Consider the following 19718-nt stretch of genomic DNA (forward strand, 5'->3'; position numbering starts at 1 on the left):
TCTGTATAATGGGCTGAGTATCTTATAGGCCGATAATGATCTCCCCGCTCTGTATAACGGGGCTGAGTATCTATAGGCCGATAATGATCTCCCCACTCTGTATAATGGGGCTGAGTATCTATAGGCCGATAATGATCTCCCCGCTCTGTATAATGGGGCTGAGTATCTATAGGCCGATAATGATCTCCCCGCTCTGTATAACGGGGCTGAGTATCTATAGGCTCATAATAATCCCCCCCTGCTCCGTCCCCTTTAAATAATGACAATCTGTAGTGTTGTTAGGCTGGGTGGCCATGTTACCCTTTTTATATTGAACACTTTCAAATCTGAATGTAGAACTGAATTCGGATGAATGCAGACCCCGCCGGTCCCTGTGCAGCCATGCACAATGCAATTAACCGTTCAGTTGTTCAACATGGCACCTTATTGTCAATTCACAGTACACATCTTTTGATCCATAGCAGTTAATTTTCAGAAATCTGTGTGTGTGTATATACATATATACAGTATACACGGAGGGGATACAGAGGCTATAGCAGGCGCAGTATCGGGGATAATCCATGCAGAATATTAAACACGCAGACAAAGCCGGCTCTCCCGGCGGCGGTGTGACAGCGGCACGCCGCGCTTATTTCCCCACGCCTGCGTTTGCATATTAATTCCAGGCGCTTTATAATTTATTAATAGCCGAGAGTGCACGTGTTGGACTTCCCCGTATGTGTGTTCCATTAGCGCCAGCTGCAGCTCTGTGACCGAAGGGAAATTACCAACCAATTTGCCATCTGAGATTTATCTCCCTGGGTTTAATGGTGGCTAACGTGGAATGGAGCTGGGGGGGCGCTGGGGGTGTCACTGGGGCTGTCCGGTTGCTCCTGAAATATAGAGACCATAGTTGGAGGCATTGGGGATGGAGGGGGGTCCATACAGTATTATACACAGCTATAGGGGTGCTCAGGCTGTGCTCCTCTGTGATTGGTTTGCTTGGGTTTGGCTGTAACTGCACTGTTCTTTCTCACACACCCCCACCATTTCATAAATGGTATATTCCAGGCTCATTTGGGAACATAGGTGTGAGTGCAAAGAACAATTTTTGGAAGCATTTGACAATAGTTTTTACCCACAATGCAGCATTCTGCCTAGAATTCAAGCTTAATTGCAGAGTGCATGCTGGGAAGCACATAGAGGAGCACAGACACCCCCATGTTTTGCAGCCAACTGTGCCTTGGGGAGGGGGGGAATGGGGGTCATGGTATTAGCATCCAATTTGCTTGGGGCAAGTCATTTACATCCATGGACTCGGACAATACCCACTAGGGGGGCCCTGGGATTACTGCCCCCAGTTCATTAGAGCAGGGGCTGATTGGCACTAGCTGTACGTTGCTAGGGGCATGTATGGGTGCAACTACTCTAGGCCTTTCCTTGCCTCCTTATACACAGCTAAGGGGCCACACGTGCCAAGAGATGGGCGAGTCGATTTACTTAAGTATAAGTCTTGCCTTCCTGCCTCATCTCCTCCTCTTCCTCGTCCCTCCCCAAATAATAGTAGGCAATCTGTCTGAGAGTTATTAAGGCCGAGGGCCGCGGCAGGAATCTGGAAATTGGCCCAGACTGGTGCAGAGAGGCCGTGCTCAGCGCAGCGTGGCGAGATATCCTGCCGTCGCGGGGCCTCGCTCGGGAACGGAGAATTGCCAACATCTGTCAGAGCTGGAGCGAGACGGCACTTCAGCATCTTCTGCTCCTACTTGGTATTACTGCCAATGAGAGAGAGGGACGGCAGTGCGGCCATTCGGTGGCTTATGTGCGGAATGTGTAGCTCAGGCATCTACCGTATCCCAGCTTACTGCTGGCTCCAGGCGTACTGGGAGTATTCACATGATTGCTGGGAGTTGGGTAACTTGGCAGGAACATGGCTTTGTGCCTTGTTTTATACTAAGTATACCAGCAATACATTTTAGGAAGTGGGGTCTGTGTACTATATACAGTATATATATTATATATATTATGCTAGATATACTAGCAATGCATTGTGGGTAGTGGGATCCATGCACTGCATTACCAGTAGTAGATTGAATCAACCCTGGGCTTTCCTATAAAACCACTACTGGAAATGTACTCTGTTGATCACACTAACCCCAGGCATGCCTGCAGTACAACTACTGTAAATAGCATTAATCTCACACTTTGACATGCTCTCTGCTCCTCGCCGTCATTCCTCTGCCCCATCTAAGTTACTGTTCCCCCCCCCCATATATCATTGGTCCCTCCCTGCCAGTATTCTATCATTCAAAGGTTGGCAACCACTGCTACCAATAAAAAAAACAAAAAAAACCTGCCACCACGTAGAAAAGGAGACGAATGCTGTGAAATCTGCCACCCCAACTGTACACACCCTGCACGGACCCCCCCCCTTTGCCCCGGTGCCCCGGCTGACAGGCTCCCAGGGAATTATTTAAGGTTTCATTAAACAAATGTCACGGTGCTGTGTAATTACAGGATCACACACATTATTGCAAGCCGACCCACAGAGACCTCCAGTCAATTACTGCTAATTTGGACATTTTCAGGAAGGACATTTATTTCAGGGACATTTGAAGGATTTGCCAATGGCCCTATGTTTATACATTTATTACAGTATTTACCTGAATAAGATATATCCTTATATATATATAATGCTTACGTCATCAGTACACTTAATGTACCCCCTTGTGTACATAATAAGGATATTAAATGTCACGTTGGGAATCCTGGCTATTGACCTGCCGATGGAGCGACTACAGAAGCTGACCCCCACTTCCCCCAGCTCCTTGGTCTGCCATTGTCCCAAGAAGAGCAGATGAGAGTGGTTTAACGGTTCTACTGGGTATGAGTGCACCCCACTGTGCCCACTAAGGGGTTCATTTATTTTTCCCGGGGCAAGCACCGGATTGAAAACCCATCACAGTGTGCAGAGCGCAGTTTCGGGGGCACAGGCCAGTACTGGGCCCCACTGTGGCCTATACCCTCTGCCGCAGGTAATGGGCAGGACTGGGGACGCCAATGGGCATAAGGCAGTGTTTGCCTGACCCCGTTCCTGCGCCGTATCTCCTACTTACGTTGGTAATGGATCTCATTCCCAGCCGCCCCGCTAAACACACTCGAGGGATGGGTAGCACTTACACATGACAGGCTAAATTGCTGTGCGTTTGGATGCTATTCAGATCTTAGGGAAGGGGGAGTGAATGTGCGGCGTATGCAGAGCGTATGGAGATGAGCCGGGGGGGGGGATAAACAAACGGTTTGGCACCGGGTACCTATTGCCTCAATATACAACTATGGGCGGTATTTGTGCTGGTTCTGTGACCCGACATTCTGAGAGGCTATCTTCATTATTGCCTTCCTGGGTCTGTCTCTATATCCACTGATTCCTCTGTGCCCCCCCCCCCCCCAAGTGATTATTATGGCCCCCGGCACGTCCAACATCTCCATAGACTTTGTCTGTAATAATTACTTTATAATAATGTGGTGCATTCCATACAGAAACTTGGGCAGCACTCATGTATCCTGTCAGCCATTCCTCTCTCTGTATCCTGTCTGTGAGGGTCTCTTTACTCTCTGTGAGGGTCTCTCCTTACTCTGTATCCTCTCAGTGAGCATCTCTCCTCCCTTTGTGTTCTGTTTTCAAGGGGCTATACTCTCTCTCTCTCTCTCTCTATATATATATATCTCTATCCTGTCTGTGAGGGTCTCTCTCCTTTCTCTGTACCCTCTCAGGGAGGATCCCCCCTCTCTATCTCTATTCTGCCTGTGAGGGTCTCTCTCCTCTCTCTGTACCCTCTCAGGAAGGATCCCCCCTCTCTGTCTCTATTCTGCCTGTGAGGGTCTCTCTCCTCTCTCTGTACCCTCTCAGGAAGGATCCCCCCTCTCTGTCTCTCTCCTGCCTGTGAGGGTCTCTCTCCTCTCTCTGTACCCTCTCAGGGAGGATCCCCACTCTCTATCGCTATCCTGCCTGTGAGGGTCTCTCTCCTCTCTCTGTACCCTCTCAGGAAGGATCCCCCCTCTCTGTCTCTATTCTGCCTGTGAGGGTCTCTCTCATCTCTCTGTACCCTCTCAGGGAGGATCCCCCCTCTCTGTCTCTCTTTCCTGCCTGTGAGGGTCTCTCTCCTCTCTCTGTACCCTCTCAGGGAGGATCCCCCCTCTCTGTCTCTCTCCTGCCTGTGAGGGTCTCTTTCCTCTCTCTGTAGCCTCTCAGGGAGGATCCCCCCTCTCTCTTTCCTGCCTGTGAGGGTCTCTCTCCTCTCTCTGTAGCCTCTCAGGGAGGATCCCCCCTCTCTCTTTCCTGCCTGTGAGGGTCTCTCTCCTCTCTCTGTAGCCTCTCAGGGAGGATCCCCCCTCTCTCTTTCCTGCCTGTGAGGGTCTCTTTCCTCTCTCTGTAGCCTCTCAGGGAGGATCCCCCCTCTCTCTTTCCTGCCTGTGAGGGTCTCTCTCCTCTCTCTGTACCCTCTCAGGGAGGATCCCTCCTCTCTGTCTCTCTCCTGCCTGTGAGGGTCTCTCTCCTCTCTCTGTACCCTCTCAGAGAGGATCCCCCCCTCTATCTCTATCCTGCCTGTGAGGGTCTCTTTCCTCTCTCTGTTCCCTCTCAGGGAGGATCCCCCCTCTCTGTCTCTCTCCTGCCTGTGAGGGTCTCTTTCCTCTCTCTGTACCCTCTCAGGGAGGATCCCCCCTCTCTGTCTCTCTCCTGCCTGTGAGGGTCTGTCTAATCTCTGTAAGGGTTTCCCCGCTCCATGTATTCCGTATGGGAGAGACTGCCCCTGGGAATACTGCCTGCACTCTGCGAGGGGCTCCCCCTGTCTCTGCATCTCATTTATGAAAAAAAAGCTCTTTTCTCTGGGTTTCTCCCCAGCACTTTTAATAGGAATTGGGAATGCGCTGCTGTGTATACAGACTGTTTAGCATTCTGCGAGCGGCTCGGCAGGGAGACACTTGTTCGCTTGTCTGCGAGGAGGGAGAATATTTACTTTCTGCTCAGGTTCTGAGCCCCACAGCTTGCGCTGCTCCCCCCGGACTGTGCCGCTGTGTAAATATCTCATTGTTTATTTACCTGTAGCAACGTTACACCTGGGAACCCCTATATCCACACAGGTGTTTGCAGACTTAGCACCAAGGGGGCGCACCGGTCACTGTTGCCCCAATGCCCCCTGGCCCAGCGCGGATGGGGCTCTATAGAACACTTGCTACGGGCCACGAGCATTTTGAGGACAAATAGCTGTTTTTATTTGGCAACCATATTATAAAAATATAATAAATACCGGTATGGGATCCGTTATCCGGAAACCCGTTATCCACAGAGCTGTCAACCCCCCTTTGGTGGTTCCCCCCCTTCTCCTGCCCCCCCGGAAGCATTCTACTGATTTCTCCGAAGGATCACGATGTCCTGCGGTGGTATGATAAGTGCCTTATAAAGGGCCTTTGGGGGGCATGATGATGTTTTGGGCTACGATCAAGCTGAGGTGATATTAGAAAAAAGTCTAGGCGGTGCGGTAGTTAATATAGAGTAGGTGCCACCCTATAACCACAGCCAGGCCGTGCCTGTACGGTGGCTTATATGCTCCTGTGTGCAATTACGATTATCCGAGAACTCTGTTGCTGTGGGGTTCAAAGTGCAAATAAAAATGTCTCCGTGAATTGCTTGTATTGCGCCTGCGAAGGGTATTCCATAGCCCAACATTCCTTATGCCTGAGACCCCAGACTGGGACTGCCTTATGTAAAGCCGACTGACAGCTAAACCTACAGAGACACTAATTGGACTAATAAATAACCGTTAGGTATTCATTGAACCAGTGACTTGGGGCTCATCTTACTAGTGGTTTGACAAGCTGATTGATGGCGCTGGCTAAATGTAATATATGCTTTCCGCTGAGATCTTGCCTCTGTCAGCTGCGGTTTCAGGTACTGGAATATCCGATAGAGCTGACAGTGCCGCCATTGCATTCCTAGTTAGAAACGAACCTATAGATTAGATTGGGCTGTTATTGGTAAAAAAAAATGGGGTTTCAGCTCCCCAGACACCCCGAGCTTTCCCTGCAGTCTCCCCAATCTCTAGTAAGCGAATGTCTGTGACCTGCAGGAGTCATGGCTATGTTCTACCAGCGGTGCCTCCTATCTGCCAGTCTAGAGGCTACCTTCAGTTCAACGAGAGGCTCATATCGGCACCATGGATTCCTTTTCCTGGAACTTTGTCTAAACAGCAGCTTAAAAATATGAACCCAATGCTTCATCTTGTATTGGAAACTCAGTTGCTGCTCTTTATTCCCTGTGGGGGCTGAGGTGGTAAGTCTGGATTTTTGGGCCGCTGTATTTTGAGGAATGCTAAACACCGAGTCCTGGGATTGCACTTCTGCAGTATCCTCACCACTCAATCTGTGGTTTCAGTTTAATAACAGTAATACAGAGCCCCTCTCCTCCCCTTTAGACCGAAGAACAAATTTTCCATCTGAATTAACTCAAATGGTTCTTGACGGTGAGGGCAGCGAGGTTGGGGAATGCCCTGCTAGGTGATGTTACGATGGCGGATTCTATTAATGCCTTTATAGGAGAAGGAAAGGTGAAATTGCTGGGGGTGCCAGAATGTTAGGAACCCCTCAGAGATTGTAATTCCTTCCCTCATACCCCCGGCTGGGGCTCCTGTTAGGAGAATAAGTCTACTAAGTGCATTTCCAGTTCCTCGTGTCATTTTCACCTTGATGGGAGCTGGCAAGTCCGAGCATAGTTTGACCCATCACGTTCATTTCCAAATGGAGCACTTGGCTCCTAGGCTTGGCTCCAGCCAAGGTAGCCTCTTCATGGAGTTTGCGTTGGCTTCCACTCTCTTTAGGCTTCATTGGCTCCAGATGAAACTAAGGGCATTCAAACCCCAGGAAACCCTGCCCTCTGCTGGCCAGATTCATATGATTAATGGCGGAATGCTTGGCTTTAGCTAGGAATAACTCAGGGCCAAAGCATTACTACTATCTTACTCGCCAGCCTTCATCAACGTATATTGTCTTTCAGATCCATTATTGTTTAGCGTCTTCCAAATTGGGATTTCCTTACATTGAAACCCCGGCCTGTGTTCGTTCATTATAGCCTCTGCCCCGGGGATATACATTAATACATTCTGTTCTATGTATTATTGTGCTCGCGTCTATTGATCCTATAGATTGAGGCTTTTGCCTTTCATTCATTGTCTGGTGGTGCTTCACGTCAATTTGCTTTGTAGCGAGAGCTTCTTGCTGGCGATGGGGGGAACTTGGGCTTTTGTTGACGGTTGATGTGTTTCCTCGTCTAATAAAAAATAAAGTGCTCTGGGCTATTGAAGCTTTTATATAAATAACCGCGGCGTTCGTTATGGGTCGGGATGATGCAGTTTAATAAATGGCATTCCTGTGACAGGCGCTCTCCCCGGGGATCAGAGCAGTTCATAAGCGGCATAATAATGAGGCATATGGCGGCGCGCACACAGGTATATTACATTCATTTACCTGTGCGCTTGTCATCGCATCTCCGCTAACTGCTCCCAAATCAGCTATAAATTGCATTGGTTAGTTCTAGTGTTCCAGGGTCGGACTAGGGGGTGCAGGGCCCACCGGGGCCCCCACCGTGGCACCCATACTATAATTATACTTACCTTCAGTGCATCGTGGGGGAGATAGACTGCTGGCCCGGGGAAGCACCCAGTGGGGATCGGGTCTGGGCCGGGAGGGCCCGCCGGGTTTTTTCCCATTGCCCCAGCAGCCCAGTTCAACCCTGTGTTGTTCTAATCCGGGTAGTCTAGACTTTATGTATGGTAGAGGCCCCCAAACTGGCCTGTGGGGCATCACTGCAGAACCATAGGAGTCTGTAGTGGGACCCAGGATATAGGCTTGGGATGAATTTTTTTTTTCTGCCTTGTGCTGCCATCCATACTTGTTATAAATGTATTCAAAAATCTGAGCCGGCATAGAGGCGGGGCAGGCAATATACGATTGACAGCTCAGATTTTTATGCGGCATAGAGGCGGGCAGGCAATATACGATTGACAGCTGAGATTTTTATGCGGCATAGAGGCGGGGCGGTCAATATACGATTGACAGCTCAGATTTTTATGCGGCATAGAGGCGGGGCAGGCAATATACGATTGACAGCTCAGATTTTTATGCGGCATAGAGGCGGGGCAGGCAATATAAGATTGACAGCTCATATTTTTATGCGGCATAGAGGCGGGGCGGTCAATATACGATTGACAGCTCAGATTTTTATGCGGCAATAGAGGCGGGGCGGGCAATATACGATTGACAGCTCAGATTTTTATGCGCATAGAGGCGGGGCAGGCAATATGACGATTGACAGCTCAGATTTTTATGCGGCATAGAGGCGGGGCGGTCAATATACGATTGACAGCTCAGATTTTTATGCGGCATAGAGGCGGGGCAGGCAATATATGATTGACAGCTCAGATTTTTATGCGGCATAGAGGCGGGGCAGGCAATATACGATTGACAGCTCAGATTTTTATGCGGCATAGAGGCGGGGCAGGCAATATACGATTGACAGCTCAGATTTTTATGCGGCATAGAGGCGGGGCAGGCAATATACGATTGACAGCTCAGATTTTTATGCGGCATAGAGGCGGGGCAGGCAATATATGATTGACAGCTCAGATTTTTAATTTCATTTAATTCAATTTTCTATTCAGCACTTCCTAAATATCACCTAGATGGCAAATGCATGCAATTTCGGGGTGATAGAAAGCTTTCCTTAATAACAGTGTCCGCAAAATGGCGCCTGCCTTCTGGCTGAGACTGAAGGTAAAATGAAATAAATAATGTATAATAGTGTAAGTAATATTTATTTTGCTCAACTAACATGATAGAAAATAACTGGAATTATTTCTTAGGGTGACAGGTCCCCTTTAGGAGCACATATCGGTACATCTGTACCCTCGCTATTAGCTAATGCAGGCCTGGCCACATTTTAAATGAAAACAGGGAGATTTGAAACCAAAATGTCTGCCTTGAAGTCTAGTGGGTATCATTTAATGGTGCCTTGATTTCCTTGGGCCACTTTAATGTAATATTAAACACTGATCAAGGGCCCGGGATGTCCCACTTGTCCCCAGAGGGAGGGTTCCAGAAGGATCTATAGATCGTTTATGCCCTGATGTTCAGACATTGTTCCTCTGTGCGCTGCTGTCGGAGACTCAATCTGTAATGGCCAAGCAGGGAAGTGATAAGCCCAAGATAAATTGATTGTTTAAGCCTGCGGGGACAGAACTCAAGCCATTTACACTGTAGCCTCGGTACAGACAGGCTTCCCATCAGTATCTGCCAGCGTTGCTCCCTAGGCCCCGGCACGTTGCTTCCTGCAGTTGCACTTTCATTCTCTTCTCATAACAATAAGCAGCTATTTCCCTTACTAAAGCTGCCTGTACTTGCCCAGGTTTGGTCAGTGGTTTGTCCATTTTGACTAAAGTGCTGAACCATTGGGGCAATCCTTTAGATTGTTAGCTCTTGCAACCAGGGCCCTCTGATCCTATTCTAAAGGTCCCCATACATGGGCCGATTCTAGCTGCTGATATCAGTCCCTTGGACCAATTTGGCAGCTTATCAGCCCGTGTAGGGGCAGGAATGAGGGGTATGCCGACCGATATCTGGCCTGAAATCGGGCAGATATCGATTGGGCAGGTTAAAAGATTCAGTTGGATCGGGGACCGAATCGGCTTGTTGATGCTGTCACCAAACCGACTGCGCCCATTGCTCCCGTTATAATTCAAATTAGCTTCATTTTCCCGATAACGCCCACCCGTAGGTGGAGATATCGGGAGAAGATCCGCTCGCTTCGCAACCTCACCAAGCGAACAGATCTTAACGTGTATGGGCACCTTTACTCTTGTCTGTTAAATTATTGTAAGATCCCTGTTAGTTATAAATAAATGTAAGCGCTGCTTAATTTGCTGGCACTATATAAATAAATGACGATGATCTGGGCATGAAGGGCAAGTTGGGGGCCCAGTAGACCACTAATCCTGCAATGTTGGTGGGAAGAGAGGATTATGGTCCTAGTGGAGACTTCCACTGGTCAACCAAATGGATATAAAGAGCAGCCCCATCTCCCTCTGTTCCAGTCATTCCAAACATGTCTCTGTGTATGTCTGGGGTTGCCCCCTTCTGGCAGCAGGGGCACGGGGTAACGTCAGGGGGCAGAGTAGGGACATCACAGGGGCAGAATTAGTGATATTGAGGTGGGGCTTGTGACATTAGTGGGTGGGGCTATGATGCAGCGGCAATTGACCAATCACCACATCAATCAAAGCGAGGTTTGTCTGGATTTCCTAATTCCCAGATTCTTACTGAAAATTTCCTCATTTCCCTTTGATCTCCTGCACCGAGTGCCAAAACAAGATACACAGTTTCTCAAACTTAATTAGATAAGTAGCTTTTGGCAGAGCCCAGAATACCCACCCCCTGCACTGAGATACAACTGTAACTAATAAGCTAAACAGGTCTCTTGGGGGAACTGAGACTCACAGCTTAAAGGGCAACTTCACCTTCATTAACAAAACTGTAATAACACATAAAACAAGACCCCAAACCCCCAGAAATGTGTTCAGTGTGTGTCTGTGTGTGTGTGTATGTGTCTGTGTATGTGTGTGTGTGTATGTGTGTATATATACATGGAAATCTACATTTATTTCTTGGCAGGGAAGGAGAGCAGCCAGGCTGGAGAAGAACTGATAGGCAGGCAGATATATTCATAAGACTTGCTGGGCCGATCCTGTGTCCCTTCAGCCAGAAGCAAGAACCGGCCAAGTAAGGGAGGGGCGACCGACAAGCAAAGAGACAGCTGGAGGGGACAGCGAGAGAGCAAGTGAGGAGACAGCAGGGAATGGGAAGGCTGACAGGCACTCACACAGATATGGAGGCTGGGGATACTTATGTTTGTTACCCAGCATTCCTTCTGCCCATGTCAGTCATATCATATGGAGCATAACAGGATACTTAATATCTGTATATAACTGTATTTCTACTTACAATTCCATATCAAGCAATGCATCCTGCACATACATACAATTATTCGAGTCCCCGTAGCCAGCCTGCTCTCTCCTCAAGTGACTTGCCCGTTTCTGTGCCTTATCATCCTGTCCTTTTCTGTGGCCCCTTATCAACCGATAACATGAGGCAGGGGGCGGGACTGAAAAAATGGGTGGGGCTATGACATGAAGGGGACGGGGCTACGGAGCTTCTGAACTAGCAGGTTAACCAAACGGAGCTGCAGGGTGGAAGAGGTAATGGGTCGGGATGAAGACAGAGTAGGGCCGGAGGCAGAACACTAGGGATTACAAATTTACTGGCAAGTACATTACCGCTAAATTGGTAATACTGGCCCTGGCTGGTATTTTACTGGCTAGGCCAGTGACATAGTGAAATAGTGGCCAGGTGGCAACCCTGCACCCTGTGTTTGGCCAAGGTCTTCTCTCCAGACAGGTCTCCATAGACCTTTATTGCCTACACAAGCTTCTGCTTTATCAACTGTGTTCCGCACTATGGTGAGGCCGATAAGGAGGAATTTGGGCACTGGGGGTAACCAAGAGAAAAGTCCCCCTTTGGCCCCCTTACCTACATGTTCAGCCCAGTGCCAGGACATACGTTCCTTACCTGGGATATGGCGGGAAATGTGTTTGGGTTGAGTTGCTGCACCCAATTACGTGATTAGGGCACCCAGGCTCCCAAGCCTGTCACTGACGAGACGCACATTTATCACTTGCCTTCTTCGCCCCCCTCAGAAGACGAAACCTTTCAAATGAAATATTCTGATTTTGCATCGGTACTGGAAAGCAATCAGCGGAGGTTTTGCAGCGCCATATTACTAAATAATATCCTATCTAATTACACAGCGAGGCCCGCGGAGTTGTTTGGGTTGAATTGGCAGTAGACGCGGCCTCATTTAGTCTTCATTTAGGGGAGGATTCTCAAGGGCAAGTTTCCCTGACCTTTCTCCCACTCGCCCAGGGAGATCTTGTCCTGCCGAGATTTCATATCGAGGCTGATTAAACGCGTCTCCGTGTAAGTGAATAAACACATATCAAAGCTGAGAAGTCGCGGCCAATCCAGTTGTGGGTCAAAACACAAGTCCCGCCTCTCTGTGGATTTGGCGAATCATATGAGGGGCTCAGTCCCTTTGTTCCATAAAACACAGCAAAACCGAGTCACAAAGGGTTATTATTATTATTAGTGAGAGAGTTTTGAGCCGGACAGCCTGGTTTTCAGAAGGAACTAGGAAATCTGGACAGGACTCTCCTTGGTTGATGTAACCGACCAATTGTCGATCCCCATGTCATAGAACCATTGCCTGATGCCCTGACGTCATTTGTTCTGCCTTGTTATGGCAACACCCGGCCCCCATAGTTACATAGTTACATAGTTACATAGGGTTGAAAAAAGACCTGTGTCCCATGCAAGTTCAACCCATCCAAGTAAACCCAGCACACCTAACCCACACCTACCAATCTATACTCACATACATAAACTATAAATACAACCACTAGTACTAAACTGTAAGATATTAGTATCACAATAGCCTTGGATATTCTAAGAATTGATCAAGAACTCATCAGGCCAACCTCCTTAAAGGCATTAACAGAATCTGCCATTACCACATCACTAGGAAGGGCATTCCACTAACCTCACTGCCCTCACCGTGAAAAACCACCTACGCTGCTTCAAATGGAAGCTCCGTGTCTCTAATCTAAAGGGGGGGCCTCTGGTGCGCTGATTGTTTTATGGGAAAAAGAACATCCCCCAACTGCCTATAATCCCCTCTAATGTACTTGTACAGAGTAATCATGTCCCCTCGCAAGCGCCTCTTTTCCAGAGAAAACAACGCCCCAACCATTCGACAGTCTAACCTCATAGTTTTAAATCTTCCATCCTTAAACCAGTTTAGTTGCACGTCTCTGCACTCTCTCCAGCTCATTAATATCCTTCTTAAGGACTGGAGCCCAAAACTGCCCCCATTACTCACGGTGAGGCCTTACCAGGGACCTATAAAGGGGCAAAATTATGTTCTCATCCCTTGAGTCAATGCCCTTTTTATACAAGACAGCACTTTATTTGCTTTAGTAGCCACAGAATGACACTGCCTGGAATTAGACAACTTGTTATCAACAAAAACCCCATGGCATCACTGCCTGCCCCCCTGCCCAATGTTTCACAAGCCCAAGGGGTCATATACAGATATGACCCCTTGGCAGAAAGACCCCAATTCTGATCATGTGGGTGGTCCGTAGGTATCCTACCTGTGCACCTGGGCCAATTGCAGGCTCACACTCGCCCCATTTCCCAAAGTTAAAAGTAATTTTTTCCGCCTGACCTGCCTCCGGAGTGACATCACTTCCGCCTACTGGTGATGTCACTTCTGGTTTGTGTGGCTTTGCAAGTGCAGGTAGGGTTGAGTAGCAGTGACAGGGCGCTAGATAGCGATTTTGTAGCTCAAGGTCAGATTGTGAGTTAGTGGATCTGGGGTGGGTACAGATCTGCCCAACTGGACCCACACAGAAATACTTGACACAACTGCAGTTTATCTATTACTTTGATTAATTGATGCAGTTCTGCTAGTACGGGTCATCCTTACATGACTGGGAGGGGGGTGTGAGTCTGTGGCATTAGAACACGTTGGTCCCAGAAAGTATTTCTTTTATTCAAGATGTCAGCTTAGAGCTGTAGGCTGTAGGTGGCCATACACGTAACAATTTCGATCTTTCGTGCGACCATTGGATCGTTCCCTCCACTGATGTTCAGGGCTGAATCGTCAGATATGGAGGTAGAAACAATAGCAATTCTACCCCTCCTTCTACTGATTCAGCCCTGAACATAGATTCAGGGCTTCAATGGTGCCCCATCAAAATCTTGTAATCTGGCCAATCGGCGAGTCGATCCGCAGCCATTTGCGATATTGGTCGCCTTGTCGACCCGCACCGAATATCGTACAAAACAGGGTTTTGGGTAGGGCCAATCCATTGCCTGTACCGGGACACTTTAGATCCAGAAGAATATTACAGTGATGCCTTATGAGGCCTACGTTTATCTGCTCCCATTTGCAGTGTCCCGGCACAGTGGGAGCGGCAGGAATGGAAGGAGGAAATGTTCCCCGGTGATGGCCGCGTCTCATTCGCTGAATAACTTGTATCAGTTCTGGAATGTAAATGAGAATCTGTAGAATGATTTGGTGAGAGCGTCAGGAGAACAGGTGTGCGGCGCGGTGCTCCGGGGGAGCGGTATGGGCCCCGTAGGGTGGGGGGGGGGCATACGTCGGAGCATATTAACAGCAGGTTCTGGGGGGAGCTGAGGGGGCGGTGCATGGGGCGGGGAAGGGAGATATATAAATATACAGGGGGGGGTTGTACTTGATGGTTCTAAATTTAATCCCGGTGACTCAGTTGCTCAGCTGGGTTTCTCTGCTTAAACCTTTCGGGGATTTAAATCCTTCCGTTCTGCTCCCTCCCTGAATCCCACTCATCTCTCCGTTCCCTTCCATGTCCCTCTGCTACAGTCCCACCAACACTCCCAATCAGCCCCCTATGGTCCTTCCCAAATCTTCCCACTCACTTCCCTGCCGTCTCTTTACTTGCCCTTTTTATCCGCCCTTCACTTTAATTGTAACTGTTCTCTGTGCCCCCCATCCCCTTTGTTATTCTCCTCTCCATACGTCGCTGCCCCCCCCTTATCTAAGGCTTAATAGCGGGGATCATTATCCTAAATACCAATCTTTCGGCCTCAACAGCAAGTAGGGAGGACACAAACGAGTAAGCTGCTGCACAGGGAACACCTAGTAGGAGTCTGTCTGCAGGCTACCCTAATAAACAGAGCACAGATACCAAACAGGGAGAGGGACCCATTGGAGAAGGGAATCCTGTCCCTGCAGAGCTTACACTCTAAATATAACAGAGGGACACAGATACAATACAGGGAGAGGGAACCATTGGAGAAGGGAATCCCTGCCCTGCAGAGCTTACTACTCCTGAATATACAGAGGGAACAGATACAAATACAGGGAGAGGGAACCATTGGGAAGACCAGGGAATCTGCCCAGGCAGAGCTTACACTCTAATATACAGAGGGGCACAGATACAATACAGGGAGAGGGAACCATTGGAAGAAGGGAATCCTGCCCTGCAGAGCTTACACTCTAATATATCAGAGGGGCACAGATACAATACAGGGAGAGGAAACCATTGGGAGAAGGGAATCCTGCCCTGCAGAGCTTACACTCTAATATACAGAGGCACAGACATACAATACAGGGAGAGGGAACCATTGGGAGAAGGGAATCCTGCCCTGCAGAGCTTACACTCTCAAATACAGAGGGGATACTACAGGACACAATATACAGGGAGAGGGAACCATTGGGAGAAGGGAATCCTGCCCTGCAGAGCTTACACTCTAATATACAGAGGGGCACAGATACAATACAGGGAGAGGGAACCATTGGGAGAAGGGAATCCTGCCCTGCAGAGCTTACACTCTAATATACAGAGGGACACAGATACAGGGCTGTGTAGCCATTGGTATAACAGACTCCTGCCTTGCCCTGCAGACCATACACCCCAATATACAAATGCCACATAGCAATTAACGTATCCATGACACGGGGCCACTTGCTGCTAAGTGGATGTGACCCATTTGGCACGAGGGACAGAAGCCATTAGTTCCATCCTTCACTTCGCCTTGAACTCTTCAACCTGTGATTGGGTTCATCTTGCTTTGTACTCTGCGCCTTGGGATTCGGCGTGTCACTGAAGGTTACTCTCCCAGAGACAGACGGAGAGACAGCCGTCACACACAAATATCTGTCACTTCCGCCAGCTCGGAAAATTGCTGCTCCGCGACATGGCTGAGCGGCTTCTGTCCGAAATGCATTAACATCTCACTTAGCAGCGAGTGAAGGGCACGGCCTGACGAATCTACTCTCTGGAGACTGTTAGCGGCCGATAGTCCCATGAGCGCCATCCTGTAACCTTGCGTCAGTCGCCAGTTAGCCGCTAAACCATTCAGGACTGTATAATAAATGCTTAGATGAATTGTTTTTGGGTATACTTTCCCTTTATTAGGCTTTACGATACTTACTTTTCCTACTATGTAAAGATGTGATAGATTAGTTAGATCAAATCCCACTTACTATCCAAGAGATCTTCCTCGTGGCCGACGGACAAGTAGCGTATGAGGGGGGGTACATAGTATGGCCGCCATTCAATTGTTCCGTTCGCTTGGCAGGCAGCCTATAGCCAGGGTCGGACTGGGCCGGTGGGCCCCGGCGGCCCAGACCCGACCATTGCCGGCGCTCCCCCTGCCCGGACCATTCCTCCCCTGACACGTTAAATTACGCACGCTCGGGGGATGACGTTGGATGGGGGGCCCTGCGGGGGGGGTGCGGAGGCAATTAGGGGATGCGGCCGGCGGGGGCACTTGCAGCCCTTCACCCCCCAGTCCGACCCTGCCTACAGCTGAGATTCCTGCTCATGTCCAGCCCGTTTCCCTGACCAGTGTCCATAGTTTGGTGTAAAACCACCCAAGAACATTCTTGGATTTAGGGTTAGATTGACTTTAATGATAAAACAAATAGAGACGTTTTGAGTATGTGATCAAATTATTTTCATTCAGACACGCGCCGACTTACCCTTTGCTCTGAATGCATCACAGTATGGCTGGAAAAGATGGCGGCAAGAAGAAAAATGATAAATGCACGGAAAAAACGGTCTCAGGAGAAAAGCTGCTTCGTTGTGTGTTTCCAACAAGACTGAATTTGCATCAGGACTTTTGATTAATGAGTTCTGTAGGCTACAATTACACATTGTGTCTTTGGGTGCCCAATGCGGCTCTTAATCACCCACTTCATCCTGTTCCACTGGAGGCATTCTGTCAGGCTGAGTGATAGCCCTCTGCTTGCCATCGTCACAATTCTGCAGAGTGGCTGTTTGTATTGGAATGTACACGGCTCAGTCATGTGACTGTAACATGGAGATAGAGCCAGGGAGCCCCCAAACAGGTGAGATACTGACAGTCAAACGCTCCAACCGCCAGCAGGGAGTACAGGTGAGAGAGCAACTAAGCAGAAGACCATTTTTTCAGATGTTTCCCAGGAGAGGAGACTTCTCGGCAAGCAGACAGCTAATGAGCCATTATCACAGGAACGTTACGTGGGAACCCAGGAGAGCCGGGACCTAGAAGCACATCTAATGGGCTCTGACGTGGTCAATTAGTGTCAACATGGCACTCTCTTCTCTGGCCAGAGTCTTGCTGGGACACTGACTATCTGGCTAATGTAACAGAAGTTACAGAGTTAGTACCAGGTCCATTAACCCACAGCAACCAACCAATCAGATGTTGGCTTTGGAACTGGTGACCAGTGAATGCAATAGACCTCTTGCCTGATGACGATCTTTCTTTACCAAAAGTAGATTGCACCTTACATTGTCCCAGAACGTTTTGCTATGGTGTTGGCTGTTTGAATTTTATTTTTTATGAAAATTCTCTCTTGGGGATCATCCACCAGGTATGTGTCCCAATAACCGTCATCCTAAAAAGACTGATCTGTTGTAGTGGTGCCCCAAATCCAATTGACATCACTGGGGGACCACGCCCAGAGGGTGGGGCCATAGGAAAAACCCAGATACAGTGAGAGGCAGGGCCAGGGACTAAAGGTGGCCATACACGGGCCGATTTCAGCTGCCAATACCTAAAATTGGCCAGATCTCGATCGGGCAGGTTTGATCTTTCTGTTCAATCGGGGACTGTGTTGGCTCGTTGATGTGGTCCCTGAACCGATGGTGCCTATTCCCACCATTTTAAATCATTTGGCCAAGCTTAAGGCTGGCAGGTCTAGCAATCCCAGTAACTGGACCTACCAGTTGACTTAACCCTTCCGTTTGTGACCAGAACCTGTGGGAATTGGGTTTTGCTGGTTAATGGCAATCCTGCACAACGTTAATAACACATTAGGAGAGGGTGTAGCGAATCCTTTAGCAGAAACCGCCCTGAACACATTGGCTGCTTTTTCCAGAGGAACTTTCCCTGTGTTGCAGACAGTGATATATTGCAGGAGAGAGGGGAATGATTTGCAGAGAGAGTGTTCCAGGGATGGAGAGAGTGCGTGGGAGGAAAGTGACTGAGTGGAAGACAGAGCGTGAAAGGAAAACAGGATATGGTGGCAGAGAGAGGGAGGGATGGAAGAGTGTGGGAAGAGCCATAGCTGGAAGGCTGCTTGGCACGGCACAATGGGAATAGCAGTTCAGCAAGAGCAATTTGTTTCCATGATGGACACCTGCAGTGAAGTGGAACAATATGAGATGAAATGAGGGGTATTTAATGGGGGGGAGCAAAAAGTTAGCGGATCCGACAGAGACAGCAGCAGGTTTGTGTATAGCATCCAAGTGCGATGGCACAGAGAGCGAAGAGTTAAATCCCCCAGTGTCCCTCCTCCCACTGCCTAATGATAGTGCTGCACCAACATTATAGCACCGACTGCCACTTTATCTGCCTACAGCTGCCCGGGGGGTGGGGCTACAGGTCAGGGATTTATAGAGCAATGTATACATATATATATATATCAGAGCCAATGGGCACGGGGAGAGCTTGGTGCACTGATCTGATTTGCTTCAGATAAAAATTCCAGTTCCCTTGGAATCCAAATGGCCGTATTGGTTACAATTCCACGGCCCATGTAAATATGAATGAGCCCTAAGGGCAACTTTTGTGCCCCATGAGAAATGAACTTTTATTTGTTTCATATGTTATGAGTAAGTGAAACTTGGTTTGTGAGGATAAACCCTGCTGGGAATATAACTCAGGGAATTACCTGCTTGAATGTATGGATGTCACTAAAGTATTAGCCCTTTGGCTGTTACTATACACAGAGTGCCGGGATCCCAGCAATATCTCGGATTTGCACATAAATGTACAGACGTTAGCCCTGGGTTTAATGCTGCTATCAGACCCTCAGCCGCCTCCCCGGCTCCGATGAGACGCTCTCTGCTTTCCACTTTAATCTGATATATCTTTCTTCTGCAGTTCCCCGCGGTCCGGCATGAGTGCCATGAAATCAATAGGGTCGGGAGCAATGTACATGGAAAGGCTTAAACCAAATGCCGTTGTATCAGTGTGAAGTTCAGAAGCTGGGGATTTGTCCGAGATCAATGCGCTCATTCCTGTCAGAGAGATTTTATTGGCAAAGTAATATTAACTTATAGAGACGTTCTAGTGTTTTTATTGCACTCCCCCAAGAAGCGTATTGTATCTAAAATATATATATTGCACCCTTCCAGCTGATACAGCAAGGAGGGGGTTATAGGGAGGGGTTATATGGAGCAATAGGAGGAGTTATAGGGAGGGGTTATATGGAGCAATAGGAGGAGTTATAGGGAGGGGTTATAGGGAGCAATAGGAGGAGTTATAGGGAGGGGTTATAGGGAGCAATAGGAGGAGTTAAAGGGAGGGGTTATATGGAGCAATAGGAGGAGTTATAGGGAGGGGTTATATGGAGCAGTAGGAGGAGTTATAGGGAGCAATAGGAGGAGTTATAGGGAGGGGTTATATGGAGCAATAGGAGGGGTTATAGGGAGGGGTTATATGGAGCAATAGGAGGGGTTATAGGGAGGGGTTATATGGAGCAATAGGAGGAGTTATAGGGAAGGGCTATTTGGAGCAATAGGAGGAGTTATAGGGAGGGGTTA

At 48.6% G+C, this 19718-nt stretch overlaps 1 protein-coding gene across 3 annotated transcripts in view; it reads left to right on the top strand.

The window, feature by feature from the left end:
• Positions 1 to 19718, top strand: part of pde4a (phosphodiesterase 4A) — a 314491-nt gene that overhangs the window by 199155 nt on the left and 95618 nt on the right. The gene's annotated exons all lie outside the window — the stretch shown is intronic.

Source organism: Xenopus tropicalis, chromosome 3 (genome assembly GCF_000004195.4).
Source record: "Xenopus tropicalis strain Nigerian chromosome 3, UCB_Xtro_10.0, whole genome shotgun sequence".
NCBI classification, from domain to species: Eukaryota; Metazoa; Chordata; class Amphibia; order Anura; family Pipidae; genus Xenopus; species Xenopus tropicalis.